The sequence below is a fragment of the Juglans microcarpa x Juglans regia genome, chromosome 4S (genome assembly GCF_004785595.1).
Source record: "Juglans microcarpa x Juglans regia isolate MS1-56 chromosome 4S, Jm3101_v1.0, whole genome shotgun sequence".
Taxonomy (NCBI): Eukaryota; Viridiplantae; Streptophyta; class Magnoliopsida; order Fagales; family Juglandaceae; genus Juglans; species Juglans microcarpa x Juglans regia.
The window spans coordinates 10,973,584-10,992,127 of record NC_054601.1 but is presented as its reverse complement, the minus strand read 5'-3'; the positions used below and the strand labels follow the sequence as shown (position 1 = coordinate 10,992,127).

At 37.6% G+C, this 18,544-nt stretch overlaps 2 pseudogenes; both read right to left on the bottom strand.

The window, feature by feature from the left end:
* Positions 1-5,123: 5,123 nt before the first annotated feature.
* On the bottom strand, positions 5,124-5,556 carry LOC121262035 (annotated as a pseudogene).
* Positions 5,557-7,331: 1,775 nt separating this feature from the next.
* Positions 7,332-14,397, bottom strand: LOC121262034 (annotated as a pseudogene).
* Positions 14,398-18,544: the final 4,147 nt, after the last annotated feature.

Below are 18,544 nucleotides of genomic sequence, written 5' to 3'. Positions count from 1 at the left end.
TATGTTAAAGGGAGGAAATATTCATGAGTTTTTGCTTTCTTTTCAGCTTGCTAGAGTGTAATTAAGTGTCTCTTTTGTATACTAACTGTGTACATGGGCATTGCCTATTTGCATTCGATCAATAAAGTTTATTACTTATCAAAAAATAAAAATAAAATAAAACAGCCCACATGTTCACTAAAACAGTCCCAGCTTTAGCATCATATTAATATATAAACAGCCCCAAACCATAACACAAACAAAAACAGCTCCAAAAACAAGTATAATCACAATTTATTCATTCAAAATGTCCCAACAAAAACAGCCCCAATATTAACTCAAATTAAAATAGCCTCAAGCCCTCACCCAGAAGGAATAAACTGTGATTATACTTGTCTGGAACTTTGGATGGATGTTGCAGTTGATGAGTTTGTGTAAAATCTGTGTAACTAAAATAGAATGAGTTTGAGGCTGTTTTTTTTTGTTGTTGCAAGGAATGATTGGATAAAAAAAGGCACCGTTTTCTTTGATTTTTATGGGTACACTAAATTTAATTTTAGGGATTGTTTGGATTCAGAAACTATCTCATCTCATCATTATAACTTTATCAATTTTTTATACAAAATATAAACAATTCAACTTTTTCAAATTGGGGTTGGGTGGTAAAAAACGGCGCCGTTTTCTTTGATTTTTATGGATACACTAAATTTAATTTTAGGGGCTATTTTGATTTAGAAACCATCTCATATCATCTCATCATTACAACTTTTTCAAATTTCAATTCAACATTTTCAAATATCAAAACAATAATAATATTAAAAAAATAATATTTTAATAATATTTTATTCAACTTTCAACTTTCATCTAAAATCATCTCATCTCATTTCACTATCCAAACCAAACTTTAATCTTAATCTTTGTTTAGGCTTTTAACCCTAAGTTTTTTTATTTCTAGTTTTTATAATTGTTAGTATTAATTATTATTATTAATTATATGTAATCACTTATCATAGATTCATATAATACTTTTAACATTTTATCATATTATAGTGTCTAATTATATGTTATCGACTTATCATTTTATTTATGGTTTTTATAATTTTTTCCATCACTCAATTTAGTTGTTAGTATTAATTAATGAAAATTATTATTTAAATTGACTTGTACTATATTGACTAAAATTTAAATATAATTATTATACTAATATTGTTATACTAAAATTTAGTATTGTTATACTAAAGTATTACATATTATTATATTAGTTTCTAACTTAATTATATACTAGACTTAGTATTCTATATTTAATTTATTATACTAGTCACTAGTGATTATAAATTATATATTGGAACATTGGTTATTATATATTACTATTATATGTTTCTATACTTTAGTTATTATACATTACTATTACATGTTATTATACTTTAGTTATTATATATTAGTATTACATGTTATTATATTTATATATAAGTAATTTATTGTTACATGGTAGTAATTAATATTGTAATAGTATAATGTTTACATATACTAAACTATTATTAATCAATTTAGTCTATATATTTTATAGTATAAATATATTATTTAATAATAATGAGCTCATGCTAGTATAGTATAGAGTTTAACTAACTATATAAAATATAATTATATAAAAGTTTTATGATTAATATATAGGAAAACAAATATATATTTATATAATATCAGTGTCGGAGTCAGATGACAAAGTTAGAGTCGGATTGAAGTGGAGTCAAAGTTGGTTCAACTCCACCTCCGACTCCTACTTCTCGGGGAAAAAAAACCTCTGACTCCGACTCCGACTCTAACTTGTCATTTTTTAAATTACGATGGTGTATTTATCATTTGTTAAAGATAAAATAGAACAAACGTGATGAAGATATTAGTCGGGATAAATAGTTTTGAAATATCTTTATCTAAAAAAAATATATTCAATGAAACTAGTTCATGGAATTCAGAGGGAAACATGCTTAATAATTATCATTCTTCCATCCTTCCTTCCAGGCATATATCCACCAAGTGGTATCCGATCTCCAAAAGCCTACCCTTTTTTCTTCCTGAAAATGCAGGACTGGAGCTGCCACGGCCATTAATGTTCTTTCTAACTTATATTTGGTCTTGCTTTGGGATTCAAATCTGTCATCATTCCAATTTTGGCCATTGCAGTTGCCATTTTTGTTAGTTTTTAGCTTTGATGCAACTAATGTGCTTTGGCCTTGATCGAGTCCAGTCGTAGCTTGTACTATTTTCCCATGTCTCTGCAAGTGATTAGCTCTTTTTTGGTATCATTTGCGTAGCAAGCTGTTGACGGAAAGATAAAAGGAGGGGAAGGTTCGCAATGTGTTTTGCCTCATCCTTTTCACTACAAGAAATAAGGTTTTTTGTGGCAATTTTATGTCTGTTGGGAATAAAATCGCCGCATAATGTCTTTAATTGCGGCGATTTTTATATCGTCGTGAACATTTTACATAAATTTTTGAAATTGGTCTTTTGCAGTGATTTTTTCACTTTTTTGCGATGTACATATTCGTCGCAATTACTAAATTGGTATTTTTACAGCGATTTTTCACTTTTTGCAACGAAAGAATTTGCCAGTAGATTAATAAACTTGTTACAACGGTTTGGTAATCGCTAAAATTACGAAAGTGGCATTTTGCAGCGATTTTTTAACTTTAAAAATCGCCGCAAATAATAATCAAGCATTTTCCATTGATTTTAAAATCGTTGGAAAAAAATTAGACTTTATTTCGGGTGAATTCCAAGTCGCTGCTTAATGTCAGTGCTAACTGAGAAATAACGAAGTAGATTAATGTACAATTCGCTTTTGCGGCAACTGTTGTACTTATTGCGGTGATTTTGTCGTTGTAATAAAGTATTTTTAACTGTAGCGACATTAAATTTCCGTCGATTGGAAAAATCGCCGCAACAAATAATATTTAACGGCGACACTAGTGTCACTGTAAGAATATATGTTGCCAATTAAAGCTTATTAGTGGCGAATCAGAAGCGTTGAAAAGGCTAATAAAATTTAAACCTCGCGCCTAACTTTTTCCCCTCATTTCTTTCCCTCCAGCGACGTCTCCCCCCCCCCCCCCCCCTCCCTCCCTCCTTTCCCTAATCACTCTTCTCCCTCAAGCCTCTACCACGCACAGCCCATCACCAGCGACCCCATCACGCCACCGCCACTTCACCTCGACGGCCACCCATCCTTCTCCCCTAGCCCCCACATGGAAATATCATTTTCCCTGAATCTGGCATCACCTCTCTCTCTCAGATTTCTCTATGATTGGCCCCGCTAGAGGTGCCGTTGGCCACCAATCAAACCTTGACGCCATTGCTAGTCTGCCGTTGGAGCCCCCTTCTCCTCCACGCCTAGCCCAGCAGCCCGAGGCCCTCCCTCTCTCCCTTGCTCTATTCGCAACCCACGGCCCCCACGCGATTTACTATTCTGTCACTCTCTTGTGAGTTTCGATTCTTCCCTTTGTCAATCTCTATACTCTAGTTAGTAATAAATTAGTTTTTTTTTTTTTTTTTTGCTCTGAACTGGCGAACCATGTTTGTTAGTTATGAAAAATATCAGCAGTTTCAAGTAGATGGAAATCTTCAGTATAAATGCCCCACATTATAGGATGAACATTCTATTTATAGTTTGCATATCCTTCTTTAAATGGTTTTTAATTAAAATTTGCATATCCTTCTTTAAATGGTTTTTAATTAAAAAGTGATAATGAAGTCTGTAGATGTACTTCTCATTCTCCCTGTGTTTTAGCTAGACATATTCATGAGTTGTTCGGGTGTAGCTGCATTTTGTTTTATTTTATTTCATAATATTTTTTTTCTAAATGCTATGGGCCTTTTCATTTTCTAAATGCTTTGGGCTTATTTTACTCTCAGGGTAGGAAATTTTCACTGGAATTTGGAGGATGTTGTCAAATCACTTGTTTGCATGGTGATGTATGGCCCATGTCTAACTGGCTATACACAGGTATAATTCTAGTGATATAAAAAATTAGTTCTTCTAGGTACAAGCGAGTTGGCGCACCAACCCGCGTAGCAATTATTATTTTAATACTATGTCAGATGCTATTTTTATATATATATATATATATATATATATATAAACCGATAGAAGAAATTCTCCATCAAACATTTCTTCTTTCTTCTCAAACCTTTATCAGTCAACAATTCAAACCAACAGTCAGACTCAAATGTTAAATTCCCTCATCTTTTTTCTTCTTCCATATATCTGAGATTCTCTTTCTTCTTTTGTATATCTGAGATTCTGAGCTACATGCATCACCGACTTCACCCTCTCTCAGCTCCTCCTTTGATCCTCTACATCCAACTCTACTACCACCGTCCTCATAGAATCCTCCACTAGCGTCCATGTATCATACTCCCTGCTCTTGTCCCAGATCCATTCCTTTACGACCTCTCTCTGAAGCTCAACCTATCTGTCCAAAGGCCACGTTGTGTTCATTCTCGTCCCTCCCTCCCTCCACATTCCAGTTCTCTATGTCATTTTTTTTTTTAAGATTAAGCATAATGAAATACTAAAATCATGGAACACAACATAGTTGCAAGTTACAAAAAAGATACTACCAATAATATGAAAAAGGGGAAATTTATGATACAATGTTTACTAGTAGACATTAAGACAATGAAAGATTAATGAGTGCTACCAAGAACACCCACAAACACAGTTTAGTGAAGGCAACCGCATCTGCTAATCCTGTGCTCTGCTCTTTTTGAAAGAAGGCTCTGGGGATGATGATGCCACAACCCATGAGTCATTAGAGCTATCACAACTGAAAGATGCATCAATAACGCCATTTGGGCTGCCCGGTGTTGACAGATGCTTTCGCTTGTTACTTCAATTATGATTGTGGCCATGGCTGTAAGATATTTCCTGGATAAGCTTGTAGCAATCATTTAGTTTTTCCTCACCGATTTTAAGAACATTAGTAACCTGGTTCTAATATTCCAGGGGATTATATTGCTTAACATCTTCAATAACATAAAGCATTGTTGCAGTAGCTAATACAGAAGGAAGATAGCTCATAACCCTCAAATCGGCAATGACAGAAACAATAAGGCGAGATGGCTAATCCAGGGCTTGTCCCGCTAAAACATCAGGCCATAAGCAGGCCATAAGCAAAAGTATCAAAGTAATTCACAGCGAGAAAAGCGGTCAAAGTAGAGAACCCATAGTGCACCTTAACCCTCAAAATCCAATCCACAGCCTCTTTCCGAGCCACCATCGAAGGTCCATTGAGATCAGACTAGTCAGACAAACATGGGTTTCTCCTTCTTTAATAATTAGGGACACAAGCTCATCATTATCCCAAACCATGTCATTCTCTACCAAAACTGAACGGAAAAGTAAGTGCCTTTTCACATTCTCATCAGCATTCTTCCTCCATTCTTCCTCGATACCATATTCTTCCTCAAAACTCTCCTCATAGAAGAGACCATCAAGGACCATTTGAGGGCTTGTAGCTGTTGGGTTTCTTCTTCCTGCAGAGCCATCTTCTTTTGAGAAGAAGAGGTTGAAGCCTCTGTCATTATACAATGAAAGTTTCAAAACTTGAATGCAACCCCATATCAAAATTCTTCTTTAGCAAATTGTCTAAGAGGGAGAGGGAGAGAGGGAAATCTCTATTTCGCTCTCTTGGCCTTAGGCGTCACCAAAATGAGTCCCAATCTCACGACTCACCGTTTTATTAAATTTAAGTCCACCTCAGCCATTGGTGCGCAAAAGCGCCTGAGAGAATCATTTTTCATAAAAAATGCTACACTTCAACACCATAAGAACTTCAAACTCATCTAATGTAATCTTCTTTCATTGTTTCATTTTTTAGACACTCAATGATTGGTATGACCAAGAAGTCGATGCAATAAATGAACCTTATCGTCCACTTCCTTAAGGAGCAATAGGTCTGAGAACGAGGCATTTAATTTATTGTCTTCTTTTCCATCCTTTTTGGTACAAAGTTATTTAACCAATTGTAATGTATGCACACAAATACTTCCACTTAATTCATTTATATTTTTTCTTTTATTTTTTGAATATTTCATGTTGCTCCCTATGATAGTATTGAAGATGAATATCAGTTCCTTAATCCTTACTTCTTTTTTGGTCATCCTTGTCACCAAGTCAAACCATTCGGCTTTCCTTCATGTTGCAGTGAAGACTTTGCTTAAACCATGACTAAGTTCCAAATACGGTTGAAGTTGAGCAGCAAGGATCTATGCATATTTTTTTGTAAATCAGGATTCTATTCTCGTTGTTGTGGATTCTTTTTTTTTTTAAAATTTTGTGAAATATCTTTTCCGGCGAGTAAAATTGGCCGGAATTTATTTTTTTCGTATAATAAACTTATTTCCGGCGATCTTATATCGTTTGAAATACTTTTTACCGGCGATTTTTATATTATATTAGTCACCGCAAAACGTTTCCCAGCGATTCAATTAGACTGTTAGAATTAGATCTCCTAATTACCGGTGATTTTTATAGTATTTGTGGCAACTATAATTCACCGCAAAAAATTTTTTCGGTGATTTAATAGGCAAACCAAATGAGTATTTGCAGCGTGGAATTTGCGGTGAAAAAAAATCACCAGAAAAGATAACCTTTTAGCAGCGATTTTTGGCTTCTGTGGGGGTAGATCATAAGTGGAGGGATAATATCGATGAACATGCAGTGATTTGTAAATCATCGGAAAAAGTCAATAGTGGCGATTTATAAGATTTTTCCAAGCGATTATCCTAGCGAAAATAATCGTTGGGAAAAGTGACCGGGAAAAAGCTTTTAACCTTGCTCCAATGCTCAAACTAAGTTTGGAGCAGCTTGTAATGGAAGGTAGCTTGTATCCCAGGTAAAAGAATATTGTTGAAATAGTTTACCAATTACAATAAGGTAGATGAACATAAGTTGGTGATGATGAAATCTGCATCCTTCGAGTTGATTATTAAAAAAAAATGAAGCTACACTAAAGAAAAGAGAAGCAAGGCTAGAGCTAGTAATGACAATGACAAGAGAAGCGTATTGGATCTTCATGCCTGCCATGCACCAGCTTTCCTTCAAAATCTAAGTAAAGTATGCACAACATGTGATTCCACTTCACGAAAGTTACTGTGAACGTTTCTAGCTGACATACAACACATTCAGATATTCGACTGAATCAAAGTTATCGGGACCATTTCTAGAGGCCTTATGCCCAAATGCATCATGCATGAACATACAAGCATTCTATTTTGGTTGCGCAATTACAAGATGCAAAAGAGTGCATACTGTATTTTCGACCAAGTGAAGAACATCTCTACAAATATAAGCTCGGTCAATATCGGTAACCACCAGATCCAAAGTAGTCCCTGGAGCTGGAAATAGCCATGCTTTTTAGGTGTTCCAATTTCGGGCAGTCCCGAATACGGTGACGAAGCCCACCACAATATGCACAGCCCTTAACCCCATTTGCATTGGCAATTGCTTCTACATCTTCCATCGAATCATTTAGCTTAACCAGCACAGGTGGAATTCTCTGTTTTGCTTCTTGCAAGAGGTGTTTCAAATCAAGAATCGTTGTCTCACTCTGATTCTTGCTTATAAATGTTGTAGCTATTCTTGTGACTTGTCTTGCCACATCTTCCAGTTCGTCCAATCTTGTTGGAAATAAAGTGAATATTTTGAACAAGAACAACAAGAGAATTATCTGGATAATCTACAGTACATATCTCCTTTTTTTTTTTTTTTATGTACGTGACCTTGTTATTTATACTAGTATCTTAGACTATTTTTAGATAATGAAGATCACTAAGCACTTTCTTGGTACATACACATACATGGTACCTAGCCTCCTTGATACTCACCCATACATGGTACCTAGCCTCCTTGGTACGTACCCATACATGGTACCTAGCCTCCTTGATACTCACACATACATGTATTTAGTAAATCAAGAACACATAATAATCCTAGTTAGGGAAATACATTAACTTTAATACTCCTTAATGTGTTTTCCAGTAACTCCAAGCATATCTCCGAGGAACTGAAATATGTCCCTTGGTAGGGTTTTTGTAAAAATATTTGCCAATTGCTCTTCTGTGCTGTAAAACTTGAGCTGAATTTGACTACTTGCTTCTACTTCACTCAAATAGTGATATTTGATGGCAATATGCTTAGTTTGACTGTGGTACACTGGATTTTTTGTGATTGCTATAGCTGACTTGTTATCACAGTATAATTCAACCGAACCTTGCTTCTTTTCTCCCATATCACCCAAAATTCTTTTCAGCCAAATTGCTTGATTTGCAGCCCTTGCTGCTGCCACATACTTAGATTCTGCAGTAGACTGTGCCACACTATTTTACTTTTTTGAACTCCAAGAAAGTATTCATTGGCTCAAACAATATCCTGAGGTACTCCTCATATCAACTAAAGATCCTGCCCAATCACTATCAGTATAGCCAACTAACTTTGCATTAGAACTAGTCTTGTACAAAATGCCAAAGTCAATTGTTCCCTGCAAGTATCTGAGGACTCTCTTTGCAGTTCCAAAGTGGACTTGACTTGGACTCTACATAAATCTAGACAACAAACTCGTAGCAAACATAATGTCAGGTCTAGTGGCAGTTAAATAAAGCAAACTACCAACTAAACACCTATAAATTCCAGCATTTGCTTTCTTGACTTCATCTTCCTTCTTTAACGTCTCACTTGGAACCAATGGAGTTGTAACTGTCTTGCATCCAAGCATCTTGAACTTTAACAGCATATCTTCTGTGTACTTTTTCTGCGAAATGAAGATGCTTTCTTTTTCTTGACAAACCTCTATTCCAAGAAAGTAATGTATGAACCCCAAATCACTCATCTCAAAGGAACTCATCATGTCATTCTTGAATCTTCTGATCATGGCTAAGTTGTTTCCTGTAAAAATCAGATCATCCACATACAAGGAAACAATAAGAATGTCAACTTCTCCTTGGGTTTTCATGTAGAGTGTAGGTTCACTCTTGCTCTTGACAAACCCTTGTTGTACAAAGTAACCATCAATTTTTCCATAGCAAGCTCTAGGAGCTTGTTTAAGTCCATACAAGGCTTTTCTTAGCCTAAATATCTTCTCTTCTTCCTCCGTGAAACCTTCAGGATGATCAACATAAACTTCCTCTTCAAGTTCTCCATTGAGGAATGCTGACTTGACATCAAGCTGGTAAATTTTCCAGCTTTTCTAAGCTGCAAGTGCCACAAGGATTTGAATGGTGTCTAGCCGAGCAACTAGAGCAAAAATTTCATTGTAATCCACTCCATACTACTGAGCATAGACGTTGGCTATGAGCCTTGCCTTGTGTTTTTTAATGGACTTGTTTGGATTTAGCTTAGTTTTGTAAATCCATTTCACCCCAATTACTTCTTTGTCAATAGGGCGATTCACCAACTCCCAAGTATTATTCTTCTTGATCATCTTCATCTCCTCCTCCATGGCTTTAATCCACACAACTTCCTTAGAAGCTTCTGCAAAATTGTTAGGCTCAATAGAAGAGAAATTACAGCTTTCATAAATCTCACTCAGAGGTCTCATCCTCCTAGGTGTTGTTTCTGGTGAGGAAAGCTCTTCTTTTTCAGTCACTTGTGGAGTTTTTCCTGCTTCTTCTACAACATTTTGGTCTTTAGCAGAATTTTCCTCTAGAATTGTGATGCTCAGCCTTGTTACCTGCTTTCCCTCCCAATTCCAGACTGCATGCTCATCAAAGACAACATCCCTTCTTGTAATGAGCTTCTTTGTTTTAAGATTATAAATTTTGTACCCTTTTGAAAGAGTGCTATAGCCCAAAAAAATTCATTTCTCTACTTTCTCCTCCAGCTTGGTTCTTTTCTGAGATGGTACATGAATGTAGCACACGCAACCAAAGACTTTTAGATATCCCACTGAAGGTTGTCTACTACTCCAAGCTTCAATTGGAGTTTGATTAGGCACAACTTTGGTAGGGCACCTGTTTAGCAAGTACATTTCAGTGTTAACTACTTCTGACCAGAACATCTTTGGCAAGTTTTTCTCATAAAGCATGGATCTTGCCATCTCCATAATTGTTCTTCCTCTCAGAAACTCCATTCTGCTATGGAGTATAAGCCACTATCAACTGATGTTCAACTCCTTCTTCTTCACAAAATTTATCAAAGTAATGGGAGTTGTACTTAGTCCCTCTATCACTTTGAAGAGTTTTCAGCTTGTGACCACTCCGAGTTTCTACAAACTGCTTGAACTTCTTGAAAAAACAAAAAACTTCAAATATTTCTTTCAAGAAATACACCCATGTCATTATGGTATAATCATCTATAAATAGCATGAAATACCTATTTTCATTTTGAGAGGGTGTCCTCATAGGGCCACACACATCTGTATGCACAAGCTCAAGAGGTTTTATGGCTTTTCATGCACTGTCAAATGGAAAAGATTGTCTATGTTGTTTGCCTAGCATACATCATTCACAAACAACATTCTTAGCTTCTACTAGAGATAGGTCACTGATCATACTTTTCTGATGAAGAAGCCTCAAGGCATTATAGTTGTAATGCTTAAATCTTTGATGCCAAAGTGTTGAATCATCAACTGTAGCCACCATAGCTTTAGGACAGTGCCAAACAATGGGAAAGTTTATGCTTCCTCCCATGTTTACCTCAGCAATCTCCACATCATGTTTTTCATCAAAGATTCTACACAAATTTTCCTCAAAGTGCAAAGAATACCCATGTTGCATCATCTAACCAACACTTAACATATTTTAGTCTAAAGAATGGACTAGAAGAACATCTTTAATGAATCTAATACCTTTCTTTGTTTGAACAGCCACTGTGCCTTTGCCTTTGGACTCCACCAGATCACCATTCCCGATCTTAACCTTAGTCTTGACAGAAAGATCTAGGTCAATGAAGATGCTCTTAACTATCATATGATTGCTATAACCACTATCAACGAACTATGTATCATTGACTTCTTCTACTACAGCTTGGCAAGTAAAGAACAAATGCTCATGATCTTCTTCAGAATAGTTAGCTTGATGCTCTTTTTCCTTATATCAGCAATCTTTTCTTTATGACCAAACTTCTTACAGTTTGTACAAAGGGGCTTCCCCTTGTGAAAACAATTTTTCTCCAAATGATTGGTCTTTTTGCAGATACCGCAAGATGAATATTCATCATTTTTAGCCTTCCCTTTGTCTTTCTTTTGAGAAGTTTCACCCTTGAATTGGCCTTTATTCTTCTTTTTGTAGTCACCTGATTTTGGATTCTTCAGATTGACTTTGGATTGGAAGGCATTCTCTAGAGACTCTCCATTCCTTCTGCTCAATCTCTACTCATGTGCCTGCAAAGATCCCATAAGTTCTGTAATGGTTAAAATAGACAAATCCTTGGATTCTTCAATGGCTGCCACTACGTGGTCATATTTTTTAGTGAGACTAATCAAGAACTTCTGAACAATCATTTGCTCAATAATATATTCTCCATATGCCTCATCTGAATCACAAGCTCAATCACTTTGGTGCTATACTCCGTAGCATTCTCAGAGTCCTTCATCTTGAGATTCTCCATTTCTCTTCTCAAGCTTTGAAGTTTGATGGTCTTGATCTTTAAATTTCCTTGGAATTCTTGCTGCAAAATCTCTCACGCCTAATTGGAAGATGTGGCTCTTATCAACCTAGGAAAAATAATGCTTGTTGAAGCACAAACAACGCCTTCGTATCCTTTTGTTTCTCATTTTTCTCAACAACTGCATTAGAACTTCCTTCTGCAGAAGCTGACACCCCTCTATCACATCCCAAAGGTCTTGTGATAGAAAAAAAAAATCTTCATTTTCATACTCCAATAATCATAGTTTTCACCACCAAAGATAGGAATAGGTTGAGAAGTTCCAAGACCCGCCATAATGTTTACCGGCTACTACTTGCTTGAGTGTTAATGCCCTGGTAAGATCGAACCTGCTCTAGTACCACTTGTTGGAAATAAAGTAAATATTTTGAACAAGAACAACAAGGGAATTATCTGGATAATTTGGAGTACGTATCTCTTTTTTTTTTTTTTAATTATTTATCTTGACTTTTCACAAGTACATGACCTTGTTATTTATAATAGTCTCTTAGACTATTTTTAGATAATACAGATTACTAAGCACTTTCTTAGTACGTACACATACATGTTACCTAACCTCCTCGGTACTCACCCATACGTGTATTTAGAACACATAATAATCCTAGGGAAATATATTAACTTAATAAATCATGTGGCAATAGTTTTCGATCTCTGCAGGCATGTCATAATTAATGACATGTTGAATGTCAGGAAAATCCAACCCCTTGGGGCAACATCAGTAACAACCAAGACATCTTTCTTTGCTACCTTGAAGGATGAAATGGCATACTCTCTCTCTTCCTGGTCCTTGCCTCCATGGATGGCTACAACTTCGACTCCTTTCAAGAGGAGGTATTCATGAATGTCATCCACATCAACCTTGTTCTCACAGAAAATTAAAACAGGTGGTGGGGTTTTCTGCAGACATTCAAGAAGGTAAACAATCTTGGCCTCTTGCTTTACATACTCGACCTCCTGAATCACATCGAGATTCACTGCTCCAGTTCTTCCCACATTAACTGTCACAGGTTTTACTAGAGCACTTCTGGCAAAGTTCTGAATCTTGGTAGGCATGGTGGCAGAAAATAAGAGAGTTTGCCGTTGAGCTTTAAAGTGGTCAAAAACTTCTCTTATATCAACTTCAAAGCCCAAATCCACCAATCTATCTGCCTCATCTAAAGTAAGATACCTGCATAGAAAGTAGTGGCACTAATATATTATAAATCAGTAATTAAGATTGGCATTTATGTAACTGCAGACAAAATATCCTTCAGCCTCCCAGGAGTAGCAACCACAATATGAACACCCTTCTTCACAACATCCAACTGCGTTCTCATATCCACTCCTCCTATACAGAGCAAAGGCCTCGGTTCTGGATAACCAGCCTCCCTCATGGGAGTCAAGAACCGTTCCGCTACTTCATAAGTCTGCCTTGCGAGCTCTCTTGATGGGCATATAATCAAACCAAATGGCCTCTCTCCTGGAACAATAAGCATCATAATCTGCTCCTGCAACGCCACCATTATCATTGGCAGCACAAAGACCAATGTCTTGCCTGAGCCTGAGCCTGTAAACGCGATCCCAACCATGTCCCTCCCAGATAAAATCGCAGGAAGATCTTGCACTTGAATAGGAGTTGGTTGTACAATTCTCTTTGCCTTTAGCATCTTCAAAATTGGTTCCGAAAACCTCGTATCCTTCAAATCCTTAATTGGAGGGAGAATGTCTTCCCCATCAACTATTATGTGCCACCGCTTAAAAATCCATAAAAACCAGCTACATACATTAGTCCAAAAAACAATCCCAAATGTAATTAAATCATACCAACATTCTCAAAAAAGTTTTGACAAAAACACAGTTACACAGGCCCAAAAGCACAATACAAAACTATTAACTCAACTTGGGGCTCACATGTTCAGGTTAGTTGTACACAAACATTCCCAAAAATTTTTTGACAAAAACACAGCCCCACACAAACAGTAACATACATTGCAAAAAATAGTTACAAACTTACATACATTAGTCCCAAAAACAGTCTCAAATAATAAATATTAGCTCTAATTATAATCATACACAAACAGAAACATACATGGGGAAAAAAAAAAAAAACAGCCCCAAATGTAATTAAAGTTCTTGTTTCAGACCACCCGAATGACCTAATTAATTTGTTATATATAAGAATTAAAGGCATGAACGAAATGTCCTCGATTGTCTTTAATAATACCACCCACCCCTGAAGAGCCTGGGTTACCAAGACTACTGTCATCTGTATTCAACTTAAACCACCCTTGAGCGGGCTTTTGCCAAGCCATTAGTTGTATATGCTGTCTTGAGGGAACTAAAGCCAGAATTTGCAAGGCTTGCAAAATCTGCGAATCTTGCCTACAACATTTTGTAACCCTATTCATGTCTTGACACACTGAACTCATCCAAAGCTTAATGACATGCCAAACTGAACTAAAAAACTCTAGACGACCCTCCATACAGGTAGTGCATCTTTTGTGCCAAAGATGTGAAGTAATGATAGAAGGAAGAAACCCCACAATGAGCCCCACTTGAGAAGAGAAAGACGCACGTCGAAACCAAGCCATCACCGTCTCCATCCAATTACGACCAAGAGGAAGACCAAATATAGCGCCACAATAATGCCAAACCTTAAAAGCAAAAGCCCCTTCAAACAGCACATGATTATGATCTTCATAATTACCTTCATCACAGTAATCACATCGAGAAACTACCGAGATCCCAATACGTCGAAGATGATTATCAACGCTCAAAGCCATATTCCATGCTTTCCACATAGAAACCAAAATTTCCAGAGGAAGCAACTTATGCCACATCCAAGGATGCCATTTCGTACTTGAACCTCATATGTGAATGTAATCCCACGCTGATTTAGTTGTAAAATTTCCACTCTCGCGCTTCGTCTAAATCAACACATCGGACCCCCCTTACAACTGGCCAAAGCCTTGCAAATTTCAACACCTTGGGTTACAAGATAAGCGAGAAAGACCAACCGCACCACTTCGAGCCAACTAGTCACCAACTTTATTTCCCTCCCTATAAACATGCCGAACCATGCAAACCATAGAATCACTAAGGGCAAGAATATCCTCCCAAAAATCCTCCAAGTACCACACGCCACATCTCCTCCTATTCCACCAGGAGACCACCACGTGAGAATCTAATTCAATTTCCACAAAATTTATCCCCAGGTTTTTACAGGTTTTGAGACCCTGTAGAAGAGCTAACAACTCAGCTCTATTGTTTGAACCAAAACCTATAGGAGAATTAAAGGCATGAACCAAATGTCCTCAATCGTCTCTAATAATACCACCCACCCCCGAAGAGCAAGGGTTACCAAGACTACTGCCATCTGTATTCAACTTAAACCACCCTTGAGCGGGCTTTTACCAAGCCATTAGTTGTAAATGCTGTCTTAAGGGAACTAAAGCCAGAATTTGCAAGGCTTGCAAAATCTGCGAATCTTGTCTGCAACATTTTGTAACCCTATTCATGTCTTGACACACTGAACTCATCCAAAACTTAATGACATGCCAAACTGAACTAAAAAACTCTAGATGACCCTCCATACAGGTAGTGCATCTTTTGTGCCAAAGATGTGAAGTAATGATAGAAGGAAGAAACCCCACAATGAGCCCCACTTGAGAAGAGAAAGACGCACGTCGAAACCAAGCCATCGTCGTCTCCATCCAATTATGACCAAGAGGAATACCAAATATAGCGCCACAATAATGCCAAACCTTAGAAGCAAAAGCCCCTTCAAACAGCACATGATTCTGATCTTCATAATTACCTTAATCACAGTAATCACATCGAGAAACTACCGAGATCCCAATACGTCGAAGATGATCATCAACGCTCAAAGCCATATTCAATGCTTGCCATATAGAAACTGAAATTTCCAGAGGAAGCAACTTATGCCACATCCAAGGATGTCATTCCGTACTTGAACCTCGTATGCGAATGCAATCCCAAGTTGATGTAGTAGTAAAACTGCCACTCTCGCTCTTCGTCCAGATCAACACATCGAACCCCCCTTACAACTGGCCAAAGCCTTGCAAATTTCGACACCTGAGGTTACAAGATAAGCGAGAAAGACCAACTGCACCACTCTGAGCCAACCAGTCAGCAACTTTATTTCCCTCCCTATAAACATGCCGAACCATGCAAACCATAGAATCACTATGGGCAATAATATCCTCTAAAAAATCCTCCAACTACCACACGCCACATTTCCGCCTATCCACCATGAGACCACCACGTGAGAATCTAATTCAATTTCTACAAAATTTATCCCCAGGTTTTTACAGGCTTTGAGACCCTGCATAAGAGCTAACAACTCAGCTCTATTGTTCGAACCGAAACCTATATGAGAAATTGAATTAAGACCAACTTCACCACTCCGAGCCAACCAGTCATGAACTTTATTTCCCTCCCTATAAACATTCCGAACCATGCAAACCATAGAATCACTAAGGGCAAGAATATCCTCCCAAAAATCCTCCAAGTACCACACGCCACATCTCCTCCTATTCCGCCATGAGACCACCACATGAGAATCTAATTCAATTTTCACAAAATTTATCCTCAGGTTTTTATAGGCTTTGAGACCCTACATAAGAGCTAACAACTTAGCTCTATTGTTCGAACCGAAACCTATATGAGAATTAAAGGCATGAACCAAATGTCCTCAGTCGTCTCTAATAATACCACTCACCCTTGAAGAGCCTGGGTTACCAAGACTACTGCCATTTGTATTCAACTTAAACCACCCTTGAATGGGCTTTTGCCAAGCCACTAGCTGTAAATACTGTCTTGAGGGAACCAAAGCCGAAATTTGCAAGGCCTGCAAAATCTGCTTAATCTTACCTAGAACATTTTGTAACCTTATTCATGTCTTGACACACTGAACCCATCCAAAGCTTAATGGCATGCCAAACCGAACTGAAAGACTCTAGACGACCCTCCATTAGAGCAGTGCATCTTCTATGCCAAAGATGTGAAGTAATGATAGAAGGAAGAAACCCCACAATGAGCCCCACTTGAGAAGAGAAAGACGCACGTCGAAACCAAGCCATCACCATCTCCATCCAATTACGACCAAAAGGAAGACAAAAGATAGCTCCATAATAACGCCAAACCTTAGCAGCAAAAGCCCCTTCAAACAGCACATGATTCTGATCTTCATAATTACCTTCATCACAACAATCGGATCAAGAAACTATCGGGACCCCAATATGTTGAAGACAATCATGAACACTCAAAGCCATATTCCATGCTTTCCACATAGAAACCGAAATTTCTAGAGGAAGCAACTTATGCCACATTCAAGGATGCCATTCCATACTTGAACCTTATATGCGAATGCAATCCCAAGCTCACTTAGTAGTAAAACTGTCACTCTCATGCTTCATCCAAATCAACACATTGGACCCCCTTACAACCGGCCAAAGCCTCAATAATGTCATTTACATTATCTTGGCCCACTAAACTTGTCAGCAGCTCCGCATCCTAAATATTAGACATCTTGCAATCCTTAAGCTTATGCAACGGGCTTCTGACAAGTTGGAAATCATCAATTAATAGATCCCTATCCCTCCATTTATCATACCAAAATAAAATGTTCCCATCTCTAACACGCCACTTTGAATTATTAAGGACACCGGGGAGACTTTTAACGATCATTTTCCAAAACCACGTTCCTTTATTCATGTCAATGAGGGACCAAGGGGAAGAACCCACATATTTTTCCTTACAGAAACTAACCCATAAGGACTTACCTTGAATTAAGTTCCATGCAAACGCATGTGCAAGGCTTTTCGCATATCACCCATGTTGCGCAATCCCATGCCACCTTCCTCAATTGGCTTACAAATATTGTCCCATGCCACCCACTTTTTTTTTTTACCTTTACCATTCACCTCACCCCAAAAATACATGCTCATCATTCGGTTTAAAGCTTTGATAATAGATTGGGGAACTGCAAAACAACAAACAAATGTAAAGTCATGCTAGAAAGCACATGCCGAAGAAGGATCAGACGGCCACCCGAGGACCGGATCTTCATTTTCGAACCACTTATTTTACTCCAGACTTTATTAACCATCTCCTCCAAATGCACATGCTTGAGACGCCCCAAAACAATCGGAAACCCTAGATATTTAAAGGGAAAAAAGCCTTCCGAGAACCCCGTCAACTTTTTGAGAACTCTCTTACTGACCAAAGAAATACTTTTAGAAAAAACATGGAAGTTTTTTCTTTATTAATCATATGGCCTGACCAAGATCCATACTTGTCGAAGACTAATAAGAGTTCCCTAACAGACTTCCTACTATCATTCAGAAAAATCACAATGTCATCGGTGTACATAAGATGAGAAATCTGAGTACATTGAGCTTGGGAAAATTGCCCAATCTTGCTCTCCGCCACACTATGCTTCAAAAGTCTAGAGCTTGGGAGTACCTCTCTGCCAAACTGTTTCTTTTTTTTCCCTTTGGTGCTCTTCTAGGGTTTGTTTCAAGATTTACGTAAGGCTGCATGGCAGTCGCTAAAAACACAGGTCGACACTCATTCGTGGATCTCATCTTGTTGGTGCCCCAGCCACTTCCCGAGTTGTCTGTGACACACAGTGTGCCGAAAATTAAGGATGGTGAATTATTTTTTCAATTTTCAAAGGAGGAAATATCTCGTTCAGTAGAACCCTTTAGGTTCTCCATAGTTCTGAAATTTCTTTGGCAACACCCCTCTTTGGATGTCGGGCTTTCATTCGTAATCGATGGAGTCTGGACGGCACTTCGGTGGTTTCTACTATGCAGCGTCCTTGAAATGTATTTATACGTATGCCATTAGAGGAAGATTTCATGAAGGCTCTGTCATGTGAAGCTTGCGACATTGATGGGTTTCCAT